Source organism: Sus scrofa, chromosome 13, assembly GCF_054392235.1.
Source record: "Sus scrofa isolate SSC_HxYL_T2T_F1_AM1 chromosome 13, Sscrofa_HxYL_maternal_Yorkshire_Landrace_v2.0, whole genome shotgun sequence".
Taxonomy (NCBI): Eukaryota; Metazoa; Chordata; class Mammalia; order Artiodactyla; family Suidae; genus Sus; species Sus scrofa.
Window position 1 is genome coordinate 103,516,257 of NC_139395.1, and position 27,691 is coordinate 103,543,947.

Genomic DNA, 27,691 nt, shown 5'->3' on the forward strand with positions numbered 1-27,691 from the left:
TTCTTTCTTTCTTTCCTTTTTGTATGGTTTCCTTTGCTGTGCAAAAGCTTTTGAGTTTAATTAGGTCCCATTGGTTTATTTTTGTTTTTATTGTTATTATTCCGGAGATGGATCAAACAAGATATTGCTGTGATGTATGTCAAAGACCATTCTGTTTTCCTCTAAGAGTTTTATAGTATCTGGCATTACATTTAGGTCTTCAATCCTTTCAAGTTTATTTTTGTGTATGGTGTTAGAAAGTGCTATAATTATATTCTTTTACTTGTAGCTGTCCAGTTTTCCCAGCAGCACTTATTGAAGGGACTGGCTTTCCTCCACTATTATGTTCATGATTCCTTTATCATAGCTTAATTGACCATAGGTGCTTGGATTTATATCTGGGCTTTCTATCCTGTTCAATTGATGTATATTTCTGCTTTTGTCTAATACCATACTGTTTTTTATGACTGCAGCTTTTTAGTATAGTCTGAAGTCAGGAAGCCTGATTTCTTCAGTCTCATTTTTTTCCCCACAAACAAACCAATTGAAAAATGGGCAGAAGACCTAAATAGACATTTCTCCAAAGAAGACATTCACATGGCTAATAGGCACATGAAAATATGCTCAACATCACTAATTATTAGAGAAATGCAAATCAAAACTACAATGCAGTACCACCTCATACCAGTCACAATGGCCATCATTAATAGGTATACAAATAACAAATGCTGGAGAGGGTGTGGAGAAAAGGGTACCCTCCTACACTGTTGGCAGGAATGTAAACTGATACAACCACTATGGAAAATAGCATGGAGGTTCTTCAGAAAACTAAACATAGAACTATCATATGAGCCAGCAATCCCACTCCTGGGCATATATCCTGACAAAACCGTAATTTAAAAACATATATGCACCTGTATGTACATAGCAGTGCTATTCACAATAACCAAGACATCGAAACAATCTAAATGTCCCTCAATAGGTGAATGGATTAAGAAGATGTGGTACATAAACACAGTAGAATACTACTCATCCATAAAAAAGAACAAAATAATGCCATTTGAAGCAACATGGTCAGAACACGTGATTTTCATACTAAGTAAAATCAGTCAGAAAGAGAAAGACAAATACCATATAACACTTATATGTGGAATCTAAAATAAGGCACAAATGATCTTATCTACAAAGCAGAAACAGACTCACAGACATAGAATACAGACTTGTGGTTGCTAAGGGGGAAGGGGAGAGTGGAATGGGAGTTTGGGGTTAGTAGATGAAAACGATTACATTTAGAATGGATAAGCAATGAGGTCATACTGTATAGCATAGGGAACTATAGCCAATCTCTTGGGACAGAATGTGATGGAAGATAATAAGAGAAAAAAGAATGTATATGTAAGACCAGGTCACTTCGCTATACAGAAGAAATTGGCACAACATTGTAAATCAAACTATACTTTAATTTTTTTAAAAAAATAAATGATTGGGGCAGTATAACCAAAGCAGTTTGAGTTCTCTTCAAAAATCTAGAGATCTACCAAATACTATTATTTCTTTCTTAGTGATAGGAGGTGCAAAGTGTAACCTTTACCTTGGAGGTTATGTCTCAGCATGATCCATATCACTTGATCCCTAAAACCTTACTCAAAAGGACAGACCCTTAAACTTTTCTTGGCCTTTCTCCCATATTCTGACAAACATCCAGATATAACTTCCTGGTCACTAGATCTAGTTAGTCTGGTGTTAGCAATATACCGGACCTGTATAATATTCTGTGGAATGTCCAAATAGTCAAGATTCCTTCAGAATATATTATGAAAGAGAGCAACAGAATTAACATAGCTCTGAGGCAAGACTGTAAATATGTACAGCCGTCCATTGAATGTGAGTGTGAACTGCTTCTGAAACAGGAGTTTCTTATGGTGACTGAAAACATATGTTCACAGGAAAAATAGGTACTTGCCTAATGACAGAGTTTTTGTTGATTTGTCTAGTAAAGAACTGTACCCACTCAACAGCTACAATCGGGGTACCACTAGGTTACGTTTACAGTAATATTCCCCACCATCTGCCATCAGCTAATTGAATCTGTTTTTTTCAGGGACTATACAGGTTCACTAAAAGCAGTTAGATCACTCTCACTGCATCCATGAGTCATTGAGGTCTTTGAGGCTGGTACTAATCTCTGCTATTCTACTCAGCATGAATTTAGAATTGCTTACAATATACTTCCTTGGTTTGGGGTGGAACCATTTCAGGGGCTTCCAGTTGGCCGGCCTTTCCTATAATTATGGTTCTTACTCCATAGGTCAGGAAAACAATGCAAGAGTTTTTTTTGTTTTGTTTTGTTTTTCAGCTGTTAAGTATATCTATCTCAACTAGGCACTCAAGTAAAGAGTAAATGACTGTAGAATAAAGCCATAGACCCATATTGGGTACATTATGAGACAGACTTGGGTCTTTATCCCTGGGCTTTCCTATTTCCTGATTCTAACAAGGTTGTCATGATAGTATTTAGATCCACTGGTGTCAGTTCAGACCCTAAATTCAATAGCTCTTTAAAAATCTAGTTATTTCTTTTTCCTCAATGTACATTTACTCTGGCGAATGTTCATAAATATCTTTACAGAAAAACTAAGGAGCCTTGCTGTGTCTTACATGGGGAACTGATCTTACCTTAAATGATGGGTCTTAGATCAAGAAACTGGCTCAGGTTTGGGAACTGGGCAATGGATTATGATATTTACATTGCAACATTCTGCTCACTCACTAAATTAGTTACCTACTGCTGTGTAACAAATTATCCACATAAAACCACAAATATTCATTATCTCACAGTTACTGTCTGTCAGGAATATAGGAGTAGCTTAGATGGGGTAGTTCTAGCTCAGCATGTCTCATGACATTTCAGATAAAATGTTAGTGAGAGATTCAGAAATGTGGAGGCTCACCTGGGACCAAAAGATCCACTTCTAATTTTATTCATGTGGTTGTTGGCAGCCCTCAGCTCCTCATTAGCTATTCACAGCATCACTTTGCAGCACAGTCACCTCAGGTATAGGGAAAGGAAAGCCGTTGTTCTCTAGCAAGAGGTGTTTCTCTGACTGCTAGAACCTTTATTACGTAGTTACAAGGTCCACCTCAAGCTCATACGGCAATGACTCTACCTCAGGTCACAGAGCCCCAGTACTACTTATATGCTTTCTGACTCTACATAGACAGATGGGGGGACTGGCATTCACCTTAGTTTATAACTTTGTCACTGTCGCAATTACTAATCTTAAACACAGTCTGCTCTTCTCACCAGCTAGAGGAGATGCCATGCCCTGGGTTTACCAACTTATCTGAACTTGTCAATTTCTTTCTTCAAGACATTGCCAGCACTTAACAATAATTAATCAACTCTACACTCCCAATCACATTTCTCTGTATGACTTGCATGCTAAAGATAATGCACAAACCAATGTACTTTCATTCTCCTGTACCCAATATTAATTCACTATAGGTGAGAGATTTGGTAACTGTCACAGTTATTTAGTAATTGTGATATTTTAATACTTCAGGGTTTATGCCATCCTTTATTACCAACAATGGGTTCCCCTTTGCCATGTGTGTGCTAAGTATTTAATTAAAAATTCCCTTTCTAAGAATGTGATTCCCTGAACTGCTTCTGTAATGAAATATCTTAGTTTAAGTTTATCATAAGCAAATTCTGTAACAAGGTAATTGTTATATAAATAAAAACAAAAGCAGTTTATTTTGGAGTTGACCTCAGGAAACCACTAGTAGGGACAGGGAACTAAAATAGAGAAGGAAAGGCAGCAAGTAGTATTTGTTACCAAGTCAGTTACCACCACGAGAGCTTAATCCACTGGATACTCAAATCCAATGGGAAGAAGGGGCTCTGAGGTATCCTATCCAGAAGAGAAGAAAACTGAGGTATTTTTACAATGATTCCCATCAATCATCAATTAAGGGGTGTTCCTGGAAGTCATTAAGTCCAAGGACTTATGGCCTGATTGGCAGTTGAGTGTAAGAGTTTCTAGAAGACATGAAAGGCATCAGGTAGTTGGAAGTTAGGTTTTAATATGCTACAATGGTAAGATGTAACGGGGATAAGGGGATGCTACTTGTTTTATATTTAAAAAATCATTGTTATAAAGAGGGAACATAAAGTCAATAGGAATATGTTTTAACAACATGCTTGTCAAAACCAGGAAATACACATTCTTTCCAACGCACATAGAATATTCATTAAAGTTAATAATTTTTTGGGCCATAAAGTAAACTTTATTGAAGTTTTCAACAAATTTCAAAGGACTGAAGTTGTATAAAGCAGGGAGTTCCCGGCGTGGTGCAGTGGAAACAAATCCGTCTAGGAACCATGAGGTCGAGGGTTCAATTCTCGGCCTTGCTCAGTGGGTTAAGGATCTGATGTTGCCACGAGCTGTGCTATAGGTCAGAGGTGTGGCTTGGATCTGGTGTTGCTGTGGCTGTGGCTGTGGCCAGCAGCTGTAGCTATGATTGGACCCCTAGCCTGGGAACCTTCATATGCCATGGCTGTGGACCTAAAAACAAACAAACAAAAAAAAAAAAAAAGAAAGAAAGAAAGAAAAAAAGAAAAAGCAAAAAATAAATTGTATAAAGCATATTCTATGGTTATGGTAGAATTAAACTAGAAATTAACAATAAAAAGATAATTAAAATGTTCTCAACAGGTTTGAAAATTAAGCAATACATATTTAATTTTGAATCAAAAACCAAATTGCATTGGGAACTCTGAAATGAATAATGAAAATACAACAAATTAAAATGTGTGGAAGGCATCCAAAGCAGAACTTAAATGGAAACCTATAGCTGTAAAATGCACCTATTCACACTGAAAAAGATCAAGTTGTACTTTAAGATCTCTGCACTTTACTGTATGCTTATTAAATTTACTTTTTTTCTTTTTTTTAATGTTTTTTATTTTTTCCATTATAGCTGGTTTCAGTGTTTTGTCAGTTTTCTACTGTACAACAAGGTGACCCAGTCACATATACATATACATATATACATTCTTTTTCTCACACTGTCCTCCATCATGCTCCATCATTAGTGAATAGGTATAGTTCCCAGTGCTTATACAGCAGGATCTCATTGCTTATCCATTCCAAAGGCAATAATTTGCGTCTATTAACTCCAGATTTCCAGTCCATCCCACTCCCTTATTAAGTTAAATTTTAAAAGTTAAAAAAAACCTGGATATTATCTAATTTAATGAATTCACACTAAAATACAAATGAAATACAATTCAATAACAGGTGAGTCTTGAACAATGAAGGTGCTGAGGCATCAATTTCTCAAGCAGTAAGAAATCTGCATATAATGTTATAGTCAGCCCTTCACCTCTGTACTTCCATATCTGCAATTCAACTAACCTCAGATCAAGTAGTACTGTAGTATGTATTTATTGAAAAAATTTCATATATAAGTAGACCCATGCAGTTCAAACCCATATTGTTCAAGGGTCAACTATATATCTAATTTTTACACAATATTTACCAAACTAAAATAATTTTTGTCATATTTTCAATCAAAATGCCATCAAAAAGTGGAAAATTCCAGGTAATCAATGTAGGAGAGTTTAGAAGATTTTCAAATGGATCTCAGGCCAACCCATCCAGCAGGAGGTTATATAAAAATTGCATTTTAGAGATATATTTGGATTGAACAGTTTAGAACGTAAGATGTTAAGGAGTGATAAAAGGAAGTATATACTAAGAAAAATAATGTCCTAGTATATTTTCTTGGTTCAGACAGAAACGTGGTTAAGTAGAAACCAAGGGAGCTCTTTACTCATGTCAACTGCACTGCTTCTAGAATTACCCTTGAAAGAGGTCCCCTCCAACTCTAAGTTGCTTTCCAATTTATAATACCAAATTTATTTCTCCATAATTCTACAAAGAACACAATTCTCTGTAATACTTACCCTGCCTCCTTCCACCACTGGTTATTTGATAGAGCCTCAAGACTTTGAAGTACATCTTAATACTAGCCTTAGTTAAACATTACTACTATTTGTAATTATGATGTCACACATAGTTAACTCCTGAAACCATTTACTAATTGAAAACAATATATACTTCTTAGTCTATTCCAGAATTAAATCTAATTTGGTTCAAATGAATCTTGTTGGTCCTTCTTAAATACATTGACATGTGAGCTGTTATTCAATCCAAAATTTAATTACCTGTCCTCCCTTCTACCAAGCTAAGAAGAAATGTCCCCAAATCACATGCAATTTGAATGTGATCATTTATCTTTTACTGCAATGTGCTTCCAAAGTTACCTTCTTATTTCTCCCTCCTCCATTAACAACTATTTGTTGGTCTTCCTATTTCTCCACCAAAAAGTTTAAAGGCAATTTATCAATCTAGTGGCACCTGCCTGCTTACACAGGAAATAGAAAAACAAGAACAAAGAGGCATAGATACAGGTAGATCACCATGTCCACTCAGAGTGAGGTTTAACGTCATTTGGAACACCAAAGAGAACAATTTCTTAACTTTAAATTTGAGTTACTATTCATAGCTGTGAGCGAAATCTAATATCTGAAACCTATTCCAGAACATTTTGTGAACATGAAGGCAAAAATACATTTTACAAAATACAACCGGAGCTTAAAAGGCTAGTCATTAGTAAGTCGATAGACAAATTCTTCCCTCATGGGGTTCTTGAGTTTTGAGTGTACTCTGGATTAACTGGATGGTTCATACACAGGACCACCATTAACCACTCCCGTGTTTCTGGCAAATGCGTACTAACTGGTGCCCAAGAAAAAACAGTTCACCATCCAATAAGGAAAAAAGTATCCTCTAAATATAGAAAATAAACATTATCTCCTGAATATATTCAATGGTTCATCATTTAAAAATCATATTATGCTCAATACAACTTCAAAAATTTGGAAAGTTTCTATGCTCTTCAAATATTATTGATTTGGATTTCTCTTTCTAAAAAGTTTAATAAATTGTTCTACTTTAAAAGTAATGCATTCCCATTCTAAACAACCTAGAAAAAAAGTTGAAAAACCAATCATACATACTTCCATGATTTAGAGACAACTATTATTATATTAATTTTTATTGATATTCCTTCCTATTTATTATTATTTGGAGAATGAGGTTTTCACTGCATAGTTATGATTGTATTGTTTAAATCTTTTATGCTATTTTTATCACTTAGATTTTTCCATGGTGGTATATAGTTTTTTATAAACTTCAATTTATATGGCTTCATATTTCATCACAATTTAGCTATGCAACAGTCTGCTTAAGTATTTCTCTATGTTTAAATTCTTAATCTGCTCCTACTGTGACTATGACTTAAAGCTTTTATTATATTTCTAGTTTTTCCTTTTGATCACCCCTCCCCCCAAATTTTTAATAATTGTTAATTTCATATTGAAACATAGTTAAATGTCATGGTTTTGTTCTTGTCTTTTACTAACAGGTGATGGCTTCATTAGAAAGTTGTCTTTAAATGTTTTAAAGTTTATATTTGATATTTGCTAATTCATTAATGAAATAGATATCAGTGCTACTTCTCACACAGCTTGAGAAATGACCTCATATTAAAGTACAGAATTGACAAAAACCCTAATCATTTGAAAACAGACTTCTTCCACAAGACACATGTTCAATGGCCTTTCTAGAATTTTCTCCAAAATTCACTGACTGCCCTCAGTTAAGACATCCCAAAGAATCCAGATCATTAAACTCTCTTTGCATCTCAGCTGTTCAAATAAACCCTGTAAAAAATCTAAATAGTTTAAAAGAAAACACTCAGCATCTAGATTTTCAACTGCAAAAGTCAACAGAAATTATATCAGGAACAACTATTCTACTCAATGTTGAATTGAAACGGCATTATTTATATGCTTATTTATAAAAATTTTTATTCATTTGGGTTATAGCCACCTATTATCTAAAAAAAAATTTTTACAACACATAATTCAAAGCAATGTAAAGTTTCTATTGTCCCTAACTGGCAACCTGTAGAGAAGATAACAATCTTATTCTGTGGCAAAAGAGCACATAATGTAGTTAGTACAAATAACCCATACCTCGAAAGTACTCTTTGAAATATTTCACATAGAATCTGTCTGTCTCCATGTAGTGCACACATACCAGTCTTCATCTGCTTAGTTGACAAAATTAAACTACTCAAACAATAGCATACTTCCAAATGAGACAGAAATGGTTAACTCTTCCTCTTATAATTGAAACTTGCCATCCTTAAGTACCTAAAAGTCCATACAGAGGAAAAGAAATTTCCTCTACTTACATGCAGAGTTTATTGTGACAATTAGTAATCTTGAATGGAAATGAATTTATGTGTGCAGTGTGATGGCCAGCATGCATTTTAATCCTACTTCCTGTATGAACAGTGATTCAGAGTCTATGACAAGGAGGCAGTGTTTCTATAGTGTTATCCAAGTACAGAATATGTTGTTCACAAAATATCCTCTGTTGCTTGCCCTTGTTGCAGGGATTACAGCTCTTCCTTGCATCATTAAAACTCAGGGAATATACTGATATGATTTTCAGTCACTGGTTGGAGCTTATCATTTTTAATTTAATCAAGGTACTTGGGCTAAACATTTTTTAAGATTTACTTTCTGCTTTTCTGTGCTTATTTGTCTTAGTTATTTGTACATTTTCTCTCTGCTCCATTTTTTAAGAGCCAGTTTTGCTTTGCACTTAAGATAAGTATTAGTTTTCATGACTGAACATATGCATGGAGGAAAAGGAAAGATGAGAAAAGGAGAACTGTGAATACAACTATAGTTTTCCTCCTGGACTTTTTCTACATGCTTCCTAACAGCATTTATACCTCAGGGAAAGTGGTCCACAGTTCTCTTTTTGTTCATTTGCTTTATTCCTATTACTGTGATCCACAGTTCTCTTTTTGTTCATTTGCTTTATTCCTATTCCTATTAGTATTGTTCCAAATATTGAGCAATTAAAAACAAGTACTAATAAAATATGCATAGTGTATAAAGCACCATGTACAATGTATACCAACATCTCCCCCTATATAAGAAATGAAATTTTACCAACATTTTGAAGACTCCTGAGAGCTCCTCCCTGATCCTATCCATTTTTCAGCTCCTTCATAAATAACTACTTCCCTGAATTTTCAGTTTATTATCCCTTATTTCTTCCATAGAATTTTACCACTTTACCACATATATTTATTTCCTTTAATAAGCAATTCTTTAGTTTTTAGTAATATTTGAAATTATGTTTTTACTTACAATTTTCTGCCTTATTTTTGAGTATTACATTTCTGAGATCTACACATGTTGTGTTTACTTACGGTTTATTCGTTTCACTGTTATACAGTGTGCAAATCTTTCTTTAGTATAATGTTCTCACATTTTACCTATATCAGTCACCAAGAACGCTTGTTAAAACATGATTCTGGAGTTCCTATTCATAGCTCAGTGTTTAATGAATCCGATTAGGAATCATGAGGTTGTGGGTTTGATCCCTGGCCTCGCTCAATGAGTTAAGGATCCAGTGTTGCCATGAGCTGTGGTGTAGGTTGCAGACACAGCTCAGATCCTGTGTTGCTGTAGCTGTGACGTAGGCTGGCAGCAACAGCTCCGACTGGCCCCTAGCCTAGGAACCTCCATATGCCATGGGTGCAGCCCTAGGAAAAAAAAAAAAAAGACAAAAAGACAAAAATCAAACAAAACAAAACCTGATTCTTGGGCCTCAACTTTGGTGTTTCTAATTCAGTAGGTTTGGAATGGGGTCTGTATTATAGTTCTCTAGTGAAAAAGGATCTATATTTATATATAAAAGGATTTATCATAGGAATTGGCTCACATAGTTATGGTGGCCAAGAAGTCCCATGATCCATCTTCTGGAAGCTGGATAACCAGGAAAGCTAGTGGTTTAATCGATGCCAAGGCAGAAGACCTAAGAAGGGGAAGAAGGGGATAAAAAAGATTCTAGGGAAGTCCTAAAGTTGGAATGCCCAAGAACCAGAAGCTCCCATGTCAAGAACTGGAGAAAATGAACATTCCAGTTCAAGAAGAGAGAGAATTTGCATTTCCTCTGCCTTTTTGTTCTATTCAGGCCCTCAACAGATTGAATGATGCCTGCCCACTTTTTTACTTTTTCTACTGATTAAATGCTAATCTCATCCAAACAACCTCAAAAATAATGTTTTACTAGCTACCTGGGCATTCCTTAGCCCAGTCAAGTTGACACATAAAACGAACCATTACAGAGCCCAAGATTTTGCATTTCTAACAAGTTCCCAGGTGATATGGATGCTGCAGGTGCAGGGATCAACTTTAAAAACAACTGCTCCAGGGTATATAGCTAGCAGCAGAATTTTTGGGTCATGGGGAAACAGCAATAAATTTCTTATGCAATGCCATATTGTTTCCCAATGTTCCTGCCAACATAGACTTCCACCAACAGTGTGTATAAAATGTACTAATTTTTTCACATCTTTGATAATGCTTGTTAGTACTAAATTTTTTCCAAGGTGGCTGTGACATTATCTTTGTCAATTTTAATTTCCCTGATTAAATAATAGATTTGATTATATTTTCATGTTTATTAACCACACATTCCTCCTTTGGGTTTTTCATTTTCTTGCCAATTTATAGATGTTCTTCTATGGTCTCTTTATGAAAGCTTTTACACTGCTATTTTAAATACCTTCAAATTTTTTCTTACAGGGTTTAGAAGAAAATTGCTTCTACTTTTTATCCTTTCTGGTTCATGACTGAGCATATGGTTGCTTAATACAGACATAATAACAGAATTATTTAATGAAAACTTGTCCCCAACTATAAATGTAATAAAATTCAAGTTGAAAAATAAAAAAGATAACTTATTGGTTATAAAAATTAAAAAAATAAAATTTGCTATTTTACCCATTTTAAGTATACAATTCACTGATATTAATTATATTCACAATGTTGTGCAATCATCACCATTATCTATTTCTAAAACTTTTTCATCCCAAATAGAAACTCCATGACTGTTAAGCAGTAACTTTACATCCATGCTTTCCTCAGCCCCTGGAAACCACCATTCTACTTTCTGTCTCTCTGAATTTCCCTATTCTAGAAATTTCACATAAGTGGAATCATATACTATTTGTCCTTCTATGTATGGCTTATTGCACACAGTGTAATGTTTTTTAAGGTTTACCTGTGCTGTGGCATATATCAGGGCTTCATTCTTTTTATAAATGAGAAACATTCAGTTGTGTGTATACACCACATTTTGTTTATTATTCATCTGTTCATGGGCAGTTGGGTTGCTTCAACTTTTTGGCTACTGTGAATAATGTTTCAGTACACCTTGGTGTACAACTAAAAATAAATAAACTAAAAAACCCACTTGTTCCTACCAAGTGCTCTGTTATCTTATGATGGCTCATCACTACTCTTGAGTCAAAGCCACAGCTTGCCTCATGTACCCGTATGTTAGCCTCTCCGTCACACCTGAACCACTTTCTCCCTCTCCTGCTTTTACCTCTGCCTCCCCACTCAATAGCCAAACTAATCTTTGCAAAGCACAAATCAGTTATCTCCTCTCCTGAGTAAGTTTCTCCAATATTTTCCCATTGTTACAGTTAGAATGAAAATCTCAGCTCCTTACCATGGCAACAAAGCCTAAGAGATCCTACTCCACTTTCAGTTCTGCCACTCTCCTTTTGGCTACTCCACTTTCAGTTTGGCCACTCTTGCCTTGTTGCTGTTTCTCAAACACTCTAAACAATTTCTTCCTTCAGCAATCCCCTTCTCCCAGACATTTTTCTAAAAGGCCACCCAGACTGATTATCTAAAGTAGATCCCTTACCTCCTCTTCAAATTCATATCTTCCCTATTCCCAATCCTGCTTTATTAGTCTTCAGGGAATTCAGCAATATCTGACACTACTTTTGACATTATAATTTTTTATCCTCTATCTTTGCCCCCTACTAAAATGTAATCACCATAGGGTAATATGATTGATTTATTTCTCTCAGTAGCTCAGTGCATAGAAAAGTTCCTAATAACAACTATGCTTTCTACAAATATTGTTAAACAAATGAATGCATTCTTCTCATATAATGCTCACAGTACAGTTAGCTATATAATCCTTGGGGGCACACTGGATATTATTCATCTTCGCAGAATCTTAATATATGGTCTACAGCACACTGTAACCACAGACAAAAATGTATTAAATAAATTAATATGTACATAAAAGGATTATTATCCTTTTACAAAGAAGGAAAGTGGGAATCAGAGTTCTTGCCTAAAGAGCCAAGAATCTGTCCATCTCAAAAGCTATTTCACTGTGCAATGTTCTTTCTCAACTTCACATCACAGCACACCAGTCAGACAATCAGGATGAGTAGGCGGACTGGGATGGTTCACAACAATAATACAGACCACAAGACCACTGACACCAAAGATCCCTGGAGATTAACTGGATTCCTCAGATCCTTGAATTTCTGAAGGAGGGAGGGTATTTTCCCCCCATTTCCACCACTTGGAAGCCCCTTGGAAGCCCCTTAGAGGCTTCTAAGTTCTACACTGGCTCAAACAGCCATGTGCTCTCATTGTATTTGGAGAAATTGGTACAATTAATGTTTGAATTTTAGTAAGACACACTTTTGTTTGGCATGGATATTTGAGGAAAGATATTTAACTCCCTTCTCTTCCAAGTTCCCATTGAAATAATAGCCACAAAAATATCTAGAAACAGTCTACATAAATGGAGTCATACACATGACAAAAATTTGAGGGACTTTCTGTAAAAATACTTCATATAAGTCCAGATTAAGGTCATTGTTAATTCATCTATGATTTAAAACATGCCAGTGAATCAGATATTTAATATAGGTATAAAAGGAATCAAGATCAAGGAGAAGCAATAATTAAAGAAGAAAAAAAATCCTTAAACTGAAGACAGAATTGAAAAACTTCTCATTTTTTATACCACATCCTCATGGATACTAATTGGATTCTTTTCCACTGCGCCACAGCGGCAACTCTGAAAAGAGCAATGTCTTAAGAATGTGCCAACTGCCTGAGGGATCATCTGTGAGAAAATTTTTTTTTAAGTGTAATAAAAGTGCTTGAGAATGACAAATAAGTGGTATAAAAAATGCTGGTAAATAATAAAATTAATGAAACTTTACATGAGGTTAAGATTTCTCTTGGATAAATTATAAAACAAAATTTCCAAAAAATTCTATAAATAAAACAGGACTAATAAAATAACAAACCTAGTTCTGGAGATAAATCTGAAAAAATTTTGGAGATGAGAAAAAATATGAAAACTCAAATTTGTCATCTCACCCAAAGAAAAGTTGTACCAGTCCTAGGCCAATTTGTTTTCAGAGCCATTGCTAGCCCTTACCCTAGTCTGCTTTATATTGCAGGAGGAATTACTACTGCATTTCTGCCTGGGGTTAGCATATTCAAGATTTTAAAGTTGGAAAGAGACATAAAAGGAAACCCCTACCTCTCTGTCTTGACTGGTACCTCCCACAGCAGCTGCATCCCCTTTAGGACTCCAACTCCTGCCAGACAGGTGCAGGTAATCTGGACAAAGATAAAAACATATTTTCTTTACACAAAAAAGAAGGCAAGTTATGCTATCTCCCAAAACATAATCCTGTAGATGAAAATGTTACGACTCAAAATTAAATATTACTTCTGAAAGTTATTTCTATAAATACAAGAAAGCTAATAATATTAGACACAAAAAATCAATGTTTGCAGATTTTTGGCATTTTATAAAAACCCTCATTTCTCATTTTGAAATGAGTCTTTGCTTTGGTACAACAATAAAAAAGAACTTAATTTGTTAAAAAATTAACCAAATTTAAAAAGCCTTTTCTTAGATATATAACTCTGAAAAAAAAAAGTTTGTCATATTTCAGGGTAATTTTGCCCTGAACAAAGAATTTCTCTATTTATTTTTATTTTTTTTGTCTTTTTGCCTATTCTAGGGCCACTCCTGTGGCATATGGAGGTTTCCAGGCTAGGGGTCCAATGGCAGCTGTAGCCACCAGCCTACTCCAGAGCCACAGCAATGCAGGATCCGAGCCGCGTCTTTGACCTACACCACAGCTCATAGCACCACTGGATCCTTAACCCACTAAGCAAGGGCAGGGATCGAACCAGCAACCTCATGGTTCCTAGTCGGATTCGTTAACCACTGCGCCACGACGGGAACTCCAGAATTTCTCTATTAATAACACTTGTTGATCTGTTCATACTGGTTCCTGATTTTCAATATGAAAACTAATATATAATGGTACAGTAAGTATTCTTGAATGTGTGCGTGTGTGTGTGTCTGTCTGTGTCTGTGTGTGTGTCTGTGTGTGTGAATGTAGAAATCAATGCAGGTTTTATGTTATGGAATGTTGTAGAATTGTTGTTTCAAAATAAATGTTTATTGTAAAGCTTAAGAGACATTGTCAGATCATTTTTCCAAAAGTGCTGAAAATTACCTCATCAGCAGCAATAATTTGCCTCCTTACCAACGGGAGACCTCATTCTATTATTTAGGGCAACCTCATGGTTCCTAGTCAGATTCATTTCCCCTGTGCCATGACGGGAACTCCTTCACTCTACTTTTTAATTTTTGCCAGTCTTATGTGCAGGGAGCCGAGAAGACACAAGGAACCGAGGAAGGGAGCTTGCCTGAACCGTACAATTCCGAGGGCTAGCTCCTGATCGGGATAAAGGCCTATCTGAACGGTGCAATTCTGAGGGCAGGTTCCTGAACAAGGAAATACCTGCCTGTATAGAGCAATTCCGAGGACAGGCCCAAGAAGACAATAAGGCTCACCTGCTGACCTAACAACAACAAAATGAAGGGGCTGTTTAGCAGCGCAAGAATGGAAACTATTTCTTGGATAATTCAGTCTCTCCTGTTATTTGTTTATTTTTATTTTCCTATATTGATTTGTGACTCAATAAATTGGAACAATAATAAAACAATAAGAGTTTCACCCTGGTAGAATTCCTCCCATTCAAATCTAATTTAGTTAAAATAAGAAATTATATTTATTCATTAGTTTGTTATAAGTAACAATAGGTCATAGAGTTAGGTATTTTGGAGTACACAATAGGTCAAAAATAGGTTAGGTATGCATTATTCATGGTAAAAAACATAATAATAATAAATCTTGTTTTTAATTTCCGGGGAAGCTTTTGTTTTAATAAATTGGTTGATTTAGAAATAAAAACAATTTCTTATTCTGTCCCCTTGACATAATACTTTGAAGTTTTTACCCTAGGTTTTAATCTAAAAATGAACTTTGTTAATGTCAGATTCTTATGTCTGCGACCTTTCTGGCTATTAATGATTAACTTAACATAATAATAGGTAGCAACCACAAGATGCTTTGTACCGAATCTCCTTATTTTCACATGACGTTTTTTCCACAGGATGTTTTGTATCCATTTACACATGATGTGTTGTGTCCATTAATTTTGGCTTGTTAAAAAAATTTTAGAACATATTGTATATCTATTGTACCGTAAAATCTTGAAACTATGATGTACTCTACAACTAAACTGTATAAATAATCACCTATGCCAATAAAATTCGAGCAGTTCAGCCCTGAAAGAAGGGACAAAGAGGCTGTCTCCATGTGCATCTGTCGACACCATCCATCCCCAACAGGGTGTGCACCCCCTGGCTGCTGGAGCTGGTCTCCCACACTTATGGATATAAACAGATATCTAGCTTTTACTTCAATTTGCATCTCCATAGTTACTACAGAAATATGAAGTCTTTTTACATTGGTGATTTGGATATGCAATTTTTGTGAATTGTCTTTTACACTCATTTTTCTATTGGGCTGTTTGACTTTTTCATGATGCACAAGACCTCTCTGTATATTACAGATTAGGTCTTTCCAGCATTTTAGACTTCACGACATTCAGAAAATTATATTTGTATATCATCATGAGGTAAATGGACTAAGACGCTGCCAGTGACTTTCTTAGACCAGCATGGAGATTACGGTACTCTCCCAGCTGAAAGGAAGACTGAAACAAATGTAATCCATATCTGGTTCTGCCTGATACAATAACTCCTTTTAATAATATCAACTTTGATATAAAGTATGTATTTTCCAAATTTATCAGTTAACCTTTACACACACATTCTTTATATTGTCAACAATGTTTATGTTTTGTGTGGTGGCTTCGAGATTCCAAGTCTTTAAGAAATCCCCTGAATGTTACTATAGTTTTTCAAGTTTTTCATCCAAGACTTTTGCAAATCTTATATGATGAAATGTTAACATTCTTCTTATTGCATATGAACATTTTAGAAGATACAAAAGCAAAAAAACAAAAATATAAGATGCTTTCAACTTCTGACCAATTATGGATTATGTACTGGCTGAAACAAAACAAACATGAAAAAAAATTCCTCTGAAATACTTTGAATTAAACAATATTTTGATGATAACTTTCAGGGAAAGGAATACAGTATCATCTAAAAACCCTTTCCCTGGGAATTACAAGGTCTTTTTCTAGGTGCAGCTCAGTCCCAGCCTTGGCCAACTCACAGATTCTCTTGATTTCAGTATTTGGCACTTTTAAAGAGGCATATTGGATTAAACAACATCAGAGATATTTCTTTCTGTTCTAATCTACAATGTTACTGTATTTCTCAGAGCTACATGTTAGTCAGAAGGAAACAAAGGAAACATATTTTTCAAGATATTGGTGGCAGTTCCTTTGGGAAATCCAGATGAAGATAATTCCCAGTGTGAGAAACAATTTTTTTTTCTCTTTCTTTTTTGCAAAAGTATCTGGATGAAAGGCTCTTAAGGATTACTTCAATTCACTGTTGAAGTGAGCAAGATTATGGTCTTACTCATGGGATTTCACAATTTATAAAAATTATTATCCCAGGGATATGTGTGAAAAAAAAAAGTGTGGGAGGGATTCAGAAGAAATTAATTATGGAAGACTTAGTAGCTTTTAAGGTCATTTTGTCAATTCTTTCCATGTTATCCAATCGAGTTTCATGAGTCAAGACCAGGGTAAGGAAACAAAATGAAATATCAAAGCCACACAAGTGGACTGAAAGTTGCATATGTTTTTACCAGTTAGAGGAATGTGGACTGATTATAAAAAAACAAAACAAAAAAACAAAACAAAACAAAACAAAAAACTAAGATACTCTGCAAAACTGACCAGAATCCAGCCTCATTTGATTCTAATAACATTTCATTAACCTTCCATCATCTTAAAAGTATCACTGATTTTGTTAAAGCCTGAATGTATCATTTTCAGTACATGACTTAGGGGTAAAAAGATAAACAGGAAATTATCCCTATAAAAATATATGCCCATGGATATTAACATTTGAACAAAATCTTGTTATAATCATAGATGAGTTGCCTCTCTTCCCCTTTCCTGTTCAGGACATGTCCTATCTTCCTCTGGGGGATTCTTCTTAGATCTCTCTCCAAAGGAAATTCATTTAAATAAGGTGGCTTGGATGACCCTAAAAGAAATACTCAGCATATTGACTTTTCAAGGGCTAATTCCTGTCTTGATCCTTTTCCTCTAGGGACTCTTTGCAGATCACCCAAACCGTAGTGTTGTATATTTATCTTAACCAATAAAACTGGTTGTATTTATTGCTCATTTGGAAATTAATCACATATTCTCTTGTTTTCATGTTTACTTTCATCACATACTTGATGTCATGTTTCATTTTAAGGTTTAGTTTTCTACTTAACTTTTCAAACCTTTATATATATATTTTTTTTTTGTCACAAGTAATCTCTAAGGTAATGAGGACAGAACCATTGTTCCAAGTATCAAACCCAATTCTAATCAGTTTAAATAATATTAGAACAGGAGTTCCCGTCGTGGCGCAGTGGTTAACGAATCCGACTAGGAACCATGAGGTCGCGGGTTCGGTCCCTGCCCTTGCTCAATGGGTTAATGATCTGGCGTTGCCGTGAGCTGTGGTGTAGGTTGCAGACGCGGCTCGGATCCCGCGTTGCTGTGGCTCTGGCGTAGGCCGGTGGCTACAGCTCCGATTCAACCCCTAGCCTGGGAACCTCCATATGCCGCAGGAGCGGCCCAAGAGATAGCAACAACAACAACAACAACAAAAGACAAAATAAATAAATAAATAAATAAATAAATAATATTAGAACAACAGGAGAGATAAGTGGGACCTGACCCAATGGACACTGGAACTTGGAATTTGGAAAACATAAAGTTCCATCCCTTTTAACTGTTGTTTCCTTTTTAAGTGGCTCTAATTCTTTCCTACTACAAATATTTGGGAGGGTAAGGGAACCATGGGAAGAGAAAATAGCCATTGAGAGTTGCAGGTTTACTTTATTTATTTATTTCAGCAATTTATCAGGGACAAATGAGATCTTAATGAAATGGAATTCTCCTAAAACAGAGTTCCTCTGCTGAATTTATAATTATAAATTATAAAGTCTCTCCAAAACTTTATTCCTTTTCTTGTTGTACCTGTTCCTCCTAAAGACTGAGGAGTATCAAAGAAAATGGAGGATTGAAACTGAGCAGAGACCTCTGGGGCTGCCCTATACGGATTCCCCACCTCTGTGTCCTCAGCCTGCCTCTTGTCTGTAGAAAAACATCCTAGGCCTTCCCCAAGTTCCAAAGAGCAAATTTAATCAGAGAAGGGAGAAAATCCAGAAACAAAGGAAAACTGTCAAGCAAGACAAAATAATAGTTTAGTCATTAAACAAAATCAAGGACAGGAGCTCCCCTTGTGGTACAGTGGGTTAAACATCTGGCACTGCTACAGCTGTGATGCAGTAGGTTGCAGCTGCAGCTCCAATTTGATCCCTGGCTTGGGAATTTTCATATGCCATGGGTACAATTGAAAAGAAAAAAAAAAAAAAGAAAAAAGTCAAGGACCTTTAGCCCAACTGCAGAACTACAGATAATATTCTGAGCCATATCTTTGTGCTATTTTGCAGATACTGAAACCCTCACTAGGTAGAAATTAATCACATGCTGACCACAGGCAAGCAGACCCCAGACCAGTTGGAACCAGAGGGTTGATGATGACTCCTGACTACCTCACCAACGATCAGTCAGAAGAATGTCCACAAGCTGATCAGGTCCCCTGCAAACTTCTTACTCATCCTGTCTTTAAAACCTTTCCCTGAAAGCCATTTGGGAGCTTGGGCCCTTTGAGCATTAGCTGCCCATACTCCTGCTTGGCACCCTGTAATAAATACTGCACTTTCCTTCACCACAACTCGATATCAATAGATTGGGTTTACTGTGCTAGGGTGAATGGCTCCAAGTTTGGTTCAGTAACATTACTTTTTGTTCCAATCAGAAAAAAATCCTTGGAGCACATTCTCATCTGTAGATGGAGCACTATGGGTCAGGCTACGTGATGGTTCAGTTGCAGTGTTCAATCTGTGGGTAGGGAAGAGGAGCTGACCTGACATGGTTGTAAAGGAAGATCTTCCAGGGGGATGTTATTGCACTGTCCAGACAAAAACTAAGGGTTCAGCAATACTTGATGATTAACGCTCTGCTTTTCACATGAGATGCCTAAAAATTACTTATTTTTATTCCGCCGTCACACTACTAGATTTTTAAACAAAACTTTATTGAGGTATTAGTCCATATATCATAACATTTACCTATTTAAAGTGCTTTTTTAATATATTCACAAGGTTATGTATAATCAATTGTAGATATAATACTTTAATTTTAGAATATTTTTATCACCCAAAAAACACATTACTAGATTTTGAGGAAAAAACTCCAATACTTATTTGCTATTTGACTTTATGTTAGGCAGAAAAAATGTTCTTACCCAAAGATTTCCTCTTTCTAATGTTCAAAACCTGTGAATACATTACCTTAAGTGGCAAAGGGAACTTTACTGATGTGATTAAGGATCTCGAGATGAAAATATCATCCTGCGTTACCTGGGTGAGTCCAATGTAATCGCAAGGATCTTATTAAAGAGAGGCAGGAGTGTCAAAGTCAGAGAGAGAGATTTGAAGGTGCTGCATGGCTGCTTTGAAGCTAGAGAAAGAGGTCATAAGCAAGCAAATGCAAGTGGCCTCTAGAAGGTGAGAAAGGCAAGGGAAACAGATTAATTCCCAGAGCTTCCAGAAGGCATATGGCCCTACTGACACTCTGAGTTGAGCCCAGCAAGACTTCCAACCTACAAAAATGTCACTCAAATTGTGGTAATTTACTACTGTTATTTATTATAACAATAGTAAACCAAAACATTTGATCTCTGAGAGTCTACTTTTCTCATCTTTAAATTGAACATAATAATGCCTATTTCACTAGGTTTTATGATGATTAAATATGATAATGTCTAAGCCAAAACTAAACTAACATCAGTACTAATGAAGCTACAATATACATTTTATTTTAACATATTATAGTCAAATTTTTTACAGTTCATATATTTGAAGAAATATCCTATGAAAGGACTGTACAAGATATAACATTTGCCAAGGACTGTGCACAACTGAGCTTTCTTCTACCCTCAATAGATGACTTGGATTTTGATAACAGGGAATTAAGCACAAACACTTGTTTTTAATTGTAAATGTTTTATATGGAAATGTTTTGAATTGTATCATATACATTTCAATTTTCTTGTATACCAAATATAAATAAAAATTTTTAATCACACTAGGGTTGTCATAATGCACACCCAGTAATATACTCAGTAATGCATACCAAGTAATATACTGTCAGAGTCTAAAGTTTTTTGCACACTCTTTGCAACCACACAAAATAAGTCCAAGATTTCTGTGCTTATTTAATTTTCATGTTTGATTTTTTTAGTGGATTTTCTGACTCCCATCTTTCTGTGAGGTTACATTTGTCAAATATTAATTGCTATATTGTATCTACCTCTAACAATAATAATTATTGAATGTTATTCTTTGCCAAGCATTACCTAAGCATTTTATACTATTACTTCATGTAATGTTTACAAACAACCCATTACATGGGCACCATTTCACAGGTGAAATAACAGAAGTACAGAGGAATGGGAGCTCTTGGATGCTACACCACACTGCTACCTCCCTTCTTATTGATTTTTTTTCTTCCTTTACTTAATTATACTTGATTTACTATGATGGTAATAATAGGTGGATACTCCATTAAACATGCTGCTGCCAGATAACTGGCACAACATGTTTTCAATGCTCACTAGAGAAGTCTGTGCACCATTTTATTCTATTTATTCAACAAGGCCAAATTTCTTTAAAATGTGTGAGAACTAAAGTAAATAACCACTCTAATTCCAGAAGGATGGGCGGGCAGAGATTGGACTCAACATGGTTCATATATCACTGTGATAAAGAGTAGCTAAACAAATTTCTATAGAACTGAATTTTTCCTGTTTATATAAAGACATATGTGTGTGTGTGTATATATATATTATATACATTATACACATACACACAAATTTGGATACTTTCGAACACACACAAATCTTTATACACAGATTTAGATATATATTTATACATATTTGTCCTCATTTTTATACAGAATTTTTTTTTGGAAATTAACTTCATTTTCCAGATTTTCCCACTATTAACAATGCTGAAGTATCCATCTTTGAGCATATACTATATTCTTATAGTTTTTCTGTTGCTATTGAGGATAGAGTCCCAGAATCAAGACTATTTAATCAAAGATCTAATGTATATTTCTCATTTTTGTATATGTTGCCAAATTGCTTTTTGGCATTTTTCAGCATTACTGTGGGCAACAGGTATTATGGCCTTAAAATGTTTTCCAGTCTCATAAGCAGTCAAAATATTTCATTACTAATTTAATTTGCATTTCCTAAACTAGTTGTGAAGCTAACCATCTTTTCTTGTTTGTTGGCCATTTAGATTTGCTCTTCTCTGAATTGCCGCTTGATATCCTTAGATAATATTCCTATTGGTTTGCATCATTTTTAAGAGAATTCTTAGAGTCAGGCTGTATATATTTTAATTCTTTGACTGTCATCTGTCTTGGAAATTATTTACCCCAAGTCTATCATTTATCTATTGATTTTCCTAATGTTTCATATTTTAAGAGTTGTTTTTTAATATTGTTAACCATTTCTATATCTTTTGCATAGCTCTAGTCTTGGTTAAGATCCCTCTAAATTCATGATTGTATACATAGCCTCTAAAATTTTTTCTAAGATATTTATTGTTTAAGTTTTTATATTTAGATATCAATCTACCTGGAATGTGCTTTTAGCAATGATATGAAGTGGGAACAAATTTATACATTCCTTTTCATATGGAAGCCATTTTTGCCAAATCATTTGTGCCTGTGTCATCCCACTCAGTGGAAAGTCCACCTCTGTAATATCTGAATTCTTGTTTATGCCTGTATCTATTTCCAAATTCTCTACTTCATTCCACTAAATTTGCTGCATCCTATGGACTAACAATGATTTTATTATAATGACTTAATAATATGCTGTGGATCTATAAAGGAAGTCACCTCATCTTTTTTACAAGCCTTCTTGGTTATTGATAACTTCAATATTCTATATGAAATCCAAAATCATTTTATTCACTTATGAAAAAGCCCTCTTTATATTTCTATAGGATACACAAAGAGCATTTTTATTACATAAATTTTTCACAAAGGTAATTTTGACCTTAGTTTTAGTTTTCTTTTTCTTATACTCTCCAGAAAAATTCATACAAACTGGTCTACAGGGAGATGTCTTTATTTGAAGAATGAAGTATAAATATAAATCTTTGGAATAATTCTGGCAACGTGACATTTATTCCTCTGTGTACACATAGAAAACAAAAGGTTAAGTTTCCATAGAAAACAAAAAGGAAAACATTTAGTTTTGTTACTCCCCTTGCGTCTCAACAGAACAATCTTTCATAATGAAATAACAGGGGTACAGAAGATGCTATAATTTCCGTATTTTCATAATTGACACGTATATTATCTTACATCCCTTCTTGGTGTGGCCTGGCATAATTTACTGTTAAGGAATCATAATATATATTTTAGATATATTTTAGGCTGAGACACTTGGCCAAATACCTGCACAAAGATGACCCTATCATTCAATACATATGTTCTGAAGGCAAGTAAGAACATACCTATTTTCTAATTTTCATTAAGATTACATATATTTATTTTACAAACCACTTTCAAATTTTATGTTATTTCACATCTTTGAAAAACTAAATTTAATTGCAGTGAAGGATATCATTTTGTGGTTTAGGGGAAAGGCCACACATTTGGCACTTTACAGATTTGGATTCAATTTAAGGATTTATAAAGTGACAGAGGATTCCAGAGAAGAGAGCTTGAAAATTTACTCTCTTCAACAAATAAGAATCTACCACATTCTCACTTATACTTGTGCATTTTTAATAACAATTTTGCTCATTGTGAGACAGTACTATCTTCACTGCCTTTAACTTCCAAATCATGGAATTGCTGGAGTAGGACTTAATGAAATTAAGACATTTCTCCAAGGAAGACATACAGATGGCCAACAAACACATGAAAAAATGCTCAACTTCACTGATTATTAGAGAAATGCAGATCAGAACTACCACAAGATACCACCTCACACCAGTCAGAATGGCCATCATTAATAAGTCCACAAATAACAAATGCTGGAGGGGGTGTGGAGAAAGGGAACCCTCCTGCACTGTTGGTGGGAATATAAGCTGGTATAACCCACTATGGAGAACAGTATGGAGGTACCTCAGAAAACTATATATAGAACTATCACATGACCCAGCAATCCCACTCTTGGGCATATATCCGGACAAAACTTCCCTTGAAAAAGACACATGCACCCGCATGTTCATTGCAGCATTATTCACAATAGCCTAAGACATGGAAACAACCCACATGTCCATTGACAGATGAATGGATTAAGAAGAGGTGGTATATATACACAATGGAATACTACTCAGCCATAAAAAAGAACAAAATAATGCCATTTGCAGCAACGTGGATGGAACTAGAGACTCTCATACTGAATGAAGTAAGTCAGAAAGAGAAAGACAAATACCATATGATATCACTTATATCTGGGATCTAATATATGTCACAAATGAACCTTTCCACAGAAAAGAAACTCATGGACTTGGAGAACAAATTCATGGTTGCCAAGGGGGAGGGGGAGGGAGTGAGATGGATGGGGTGCTTGGGGTTAATAGATGCGGACTATTGCCTTAGGAAGGGATTAGCAATGAGATCCTGCTATGTAGCACTGGAAACTATATCTAGTCACTTAAGATGGAGCATGATAATATGAGAAAAAAGAATGTATACATGTATGTGTAACTGGGTCACCATACTGTACAGTAGAAAATTGACAGAACACTGTAAACCAACTATAATGAAAAAAAAATCATTAAAGAAAATTAAAAAAGAAATCACCACTCACTCATTTACCCAAACCAAATGTCATTCTTGAGTTTCCTTATCTACTGCTACTGCCCACATATCATGGTTCACCAGTGTCTCCTAGGTCCCATTGCCTATGCATTCCCATACCAACAGCCTTAGATTATATCCATGTCACTCTTATCTAGATCACAGCAATGGTTGCCCGACTACACTCTTACATCATCAACATAGACTTGACAGTCTACTAGAACTAATTCTTTAATGGCAAAATGTGACAGTATTACTCTACCCGTTATCCCCATTGAAAAAAATAATCCAAACTCTTGTCATGCCTTATTTCTGGTCATGACAGAAAATTAAAAATAATTTCTTATCCCTTCTGCTCTGTGATCCCTATACAAGCTACTTCCCATTATTGCAGGACACCTACAACTCTCATTTTTGCATGGAAAGTACTTAACTCCTTTAACTACCTTCAAAATTCAGATTTCAAGATAGTTTAATATCACCTTATTTGGGAAAATTTCCTCCAGTTCCATGAAAGAGCTCCTTTCTCTGCACTCACCTTGTAGTACATGGATTTATCGGTAATTTTCTCTGGTTCAACACCTAGACATTGAGTTTTTCATGGATAGAAAATATGCCTTAGTCGTCTGGGTATATAGGTATCTAGAATAGTACTTGTTAGAAAAATTTCCAGACTTCTCACCCAACCTGAAAGTCCATTCCAATTACTGAGAAGGAGAAAATGGCTCTTAGCATGTCTTGCTGGTGACTTTGAATAATGAAGACCAACTTATTTTTGGCTGCACCTTATGGCATAAGGAAGTTCCCAGGCCAGGTATTGAATCTGCAACATAGCATGAACCTAAACTTTCACCATCACTAGAAACAATGGAATTAGTGAAGCAAGGCTTCTGGATTTGGGACTATATCTGCAAAATGAAGATGCAGCCACTAGGCAGTAAATGCACAGAAAGACAGTAATGAACTTTTCTAATAAACTATAATTTCCCAAATGTGGTTTCAATTTAAAAATGTTTAAAGATCAACCTCTTTAACAATATAGCAAACTATTTTTAAATATTCAATAACAATAGTATCATATTGACTTTACATATATGGTCACAGTGCACACATTTTCATTCCCATTGAGGTAAAGCATAGAACCAAGAACATAAATGAACACATTTTTGCAAAGTGTTATTTGGAAAATCACTTGTGATGACATGTGCATTGTTTTACTATTAAATACCAAGGAAGTGCCTCACTGGTCCATATTCAAAGGAAAAGGGATATATTTTTTTATGCTTCTTTCATCACATTAGTCTCAGGGGAAAATGGAAAAACTTAGGGGTTCTCATAAGGCTACATCGCTAGTCCTTCATAAATAGTATTACAATAAAATGCAGATTTTCTCAGGGAAAAAGTCAGGAAACATTCCAGAAAGCAAATATAATGAATAACCACATTTTAAAATGCCTATTATTTCCCAGAACTTGAGTTGTTTTACCGAGGAACAACCCAATAACGTTAGCAATACATTATCAAATGGACAAGAACAAAATGTTAAAGGCTCAACAGTTTGCTCTATTTTATTTTTGTATAAAATCTTATTCTTTCATTATATATTTCATTTTAAATATTAATTCTTTCCTGCATCTAAATTGTTCACTATATCACAGGCTTTTCTCTTCATCTCTCTTATCTATCCAGGACCTGACAGGACCTTATTTAGAATATCCACTTGTGCTTTTCTATATTTAACCAAAAAACTTTCCTCTCCTCACAAAAAGGAAAAACAAACAAATGAACCCCAAACCTTGCAATAACTCTAACAAATTCACTTATGGTGGATTTGGAAAACATATCCATCAATCTTTTCCCTTTTTAATCAAAAGGAGGGAGACAAAAAATAAATCAAACATTTTGATAATGAAGTTCTCTTTTAAAAAGACACATGATGATCCAAGCACTGCTTGCTTCTCACACCTTCACTCAGATTTTAAATAAGGGTCTCCTTATCCCACCCTTATTTAGTGTATGCACTTAAACTGCCCCCACCTGGACCAGGCATTATGTTCAGAACAAGCATGATTACAATAGAAACATCTGACATTAAATATTTTACTTCATTTTAGATATTTGTTATAAAAAAAACTTGCCAACTCAGTGTGCATTATCAACAAAATGTGTGTAATTATGAAAATCAATTTAATTGGACCAGGGTGGGGCTGTGGAATCAGTATTTTTAAGTGCATAGCGGGATTTTAATAATGAATCAGATGGAGAATCTCTGCTCTAAAGGAAAGATCTTTGCAGATGGCAAAGTTGTGTGTTGAAGTACTTTTCAAAAACTCTTGGTGTAATATCAAAGCAAAGGTTCTCCAAAAACAAATAAATGATGTAAACAAAAAAACAAAACAAAAAACTGAGGTTATGTTTCACTGTTTTAATTGACAAGCACTGTTCACTTCAGTTACTAGAAGGGATTTTTAAAGTGGTACAGGAATTGGAGGCTTTGGAATATTTCACATTGTTATTTGATTTAAATTGCATTTATTTCGCCAGGGCCTGGGCAGGCCTGAAGTGGGTGCAGCATGGGACTGCCACAGGGAAGGCACACGCAGAGCAGGCCACAGCCGGCACTGTTGTCTTCTTTGCTAGGCTGCTGCACCCCGCCTACCCCACCCCCAAACCAGAGGATAGCATGCCCGAAGGAACTGTTCCCTCTCAGTGCTCGCATGATCCTCCAGTGCCTCTCAGCTGCAACATGCCTCCACAGTTTTAGTTTCTTTAAAGTGGGGCAGGAGATTGAAGAGGAGATTAAGATGAAGGAATAGAAGGACTGGAGCTCAACTTCTCTCCTAAAAACAACAAAATTCACAACTAAAGGCTGAACAATCTCTACCCAAATGGACCAGAAACCTTAAAAAAGAATCCTACTCCAGGAGAAAAAGGGGAGGAGAGAAAAAGAGGTGGGGGGGTGATTTCACGGTATAAACAATACCTTACCTCCTGGGTGGGAAGCTCCACAGACTGGAAACTAACTAGGACACAGAGACACACCTACAGGAGGGAAAGTTCTGAGCCCCACATCAAACTCTCTCGTGTGGGGATCTGGCACGGGGAGAAAGAGCCCCGGAGCATCTGGCATCAAAGGCCAGTGGGGCTTCTGCACAGGAGCTCCACAGGACTGGGGGAAACAGAGACACCATTCTTAAAAGGCGCACACAGACTTTTACGTACACTGGGTCCCAGGGCAAAGCAAAGTCT

The 27,691-nt window shown here is 35.5% G+C and overlaps 1 long non-coding RNA gene across 16 annotated transcripts in view; it reads right to left on the reverse strand.

Annotated features, from left to right (window-relative positions):
- The window catches only part of LOC106505379 (uncharacterized), a 916,097-nt gene that overhangs the window by 524,495 nt on the left and 363,911 nt on the right, over positions 1 to 27,691 (reverse strand). For all 16 annotated transcript variants that reach the window (XR_014824119.1, XR_014824126.1, XR_014824121.1 and 13 more), the window contains one exon: positions 13,512 to 13,591. This is a non-coding gene — a long non-coding RNA (uncharacterized LOC106505379). The remainder of the gene's footprint in view (positions 1 to 13,511; positions 13,592 to 27,691) is intronic.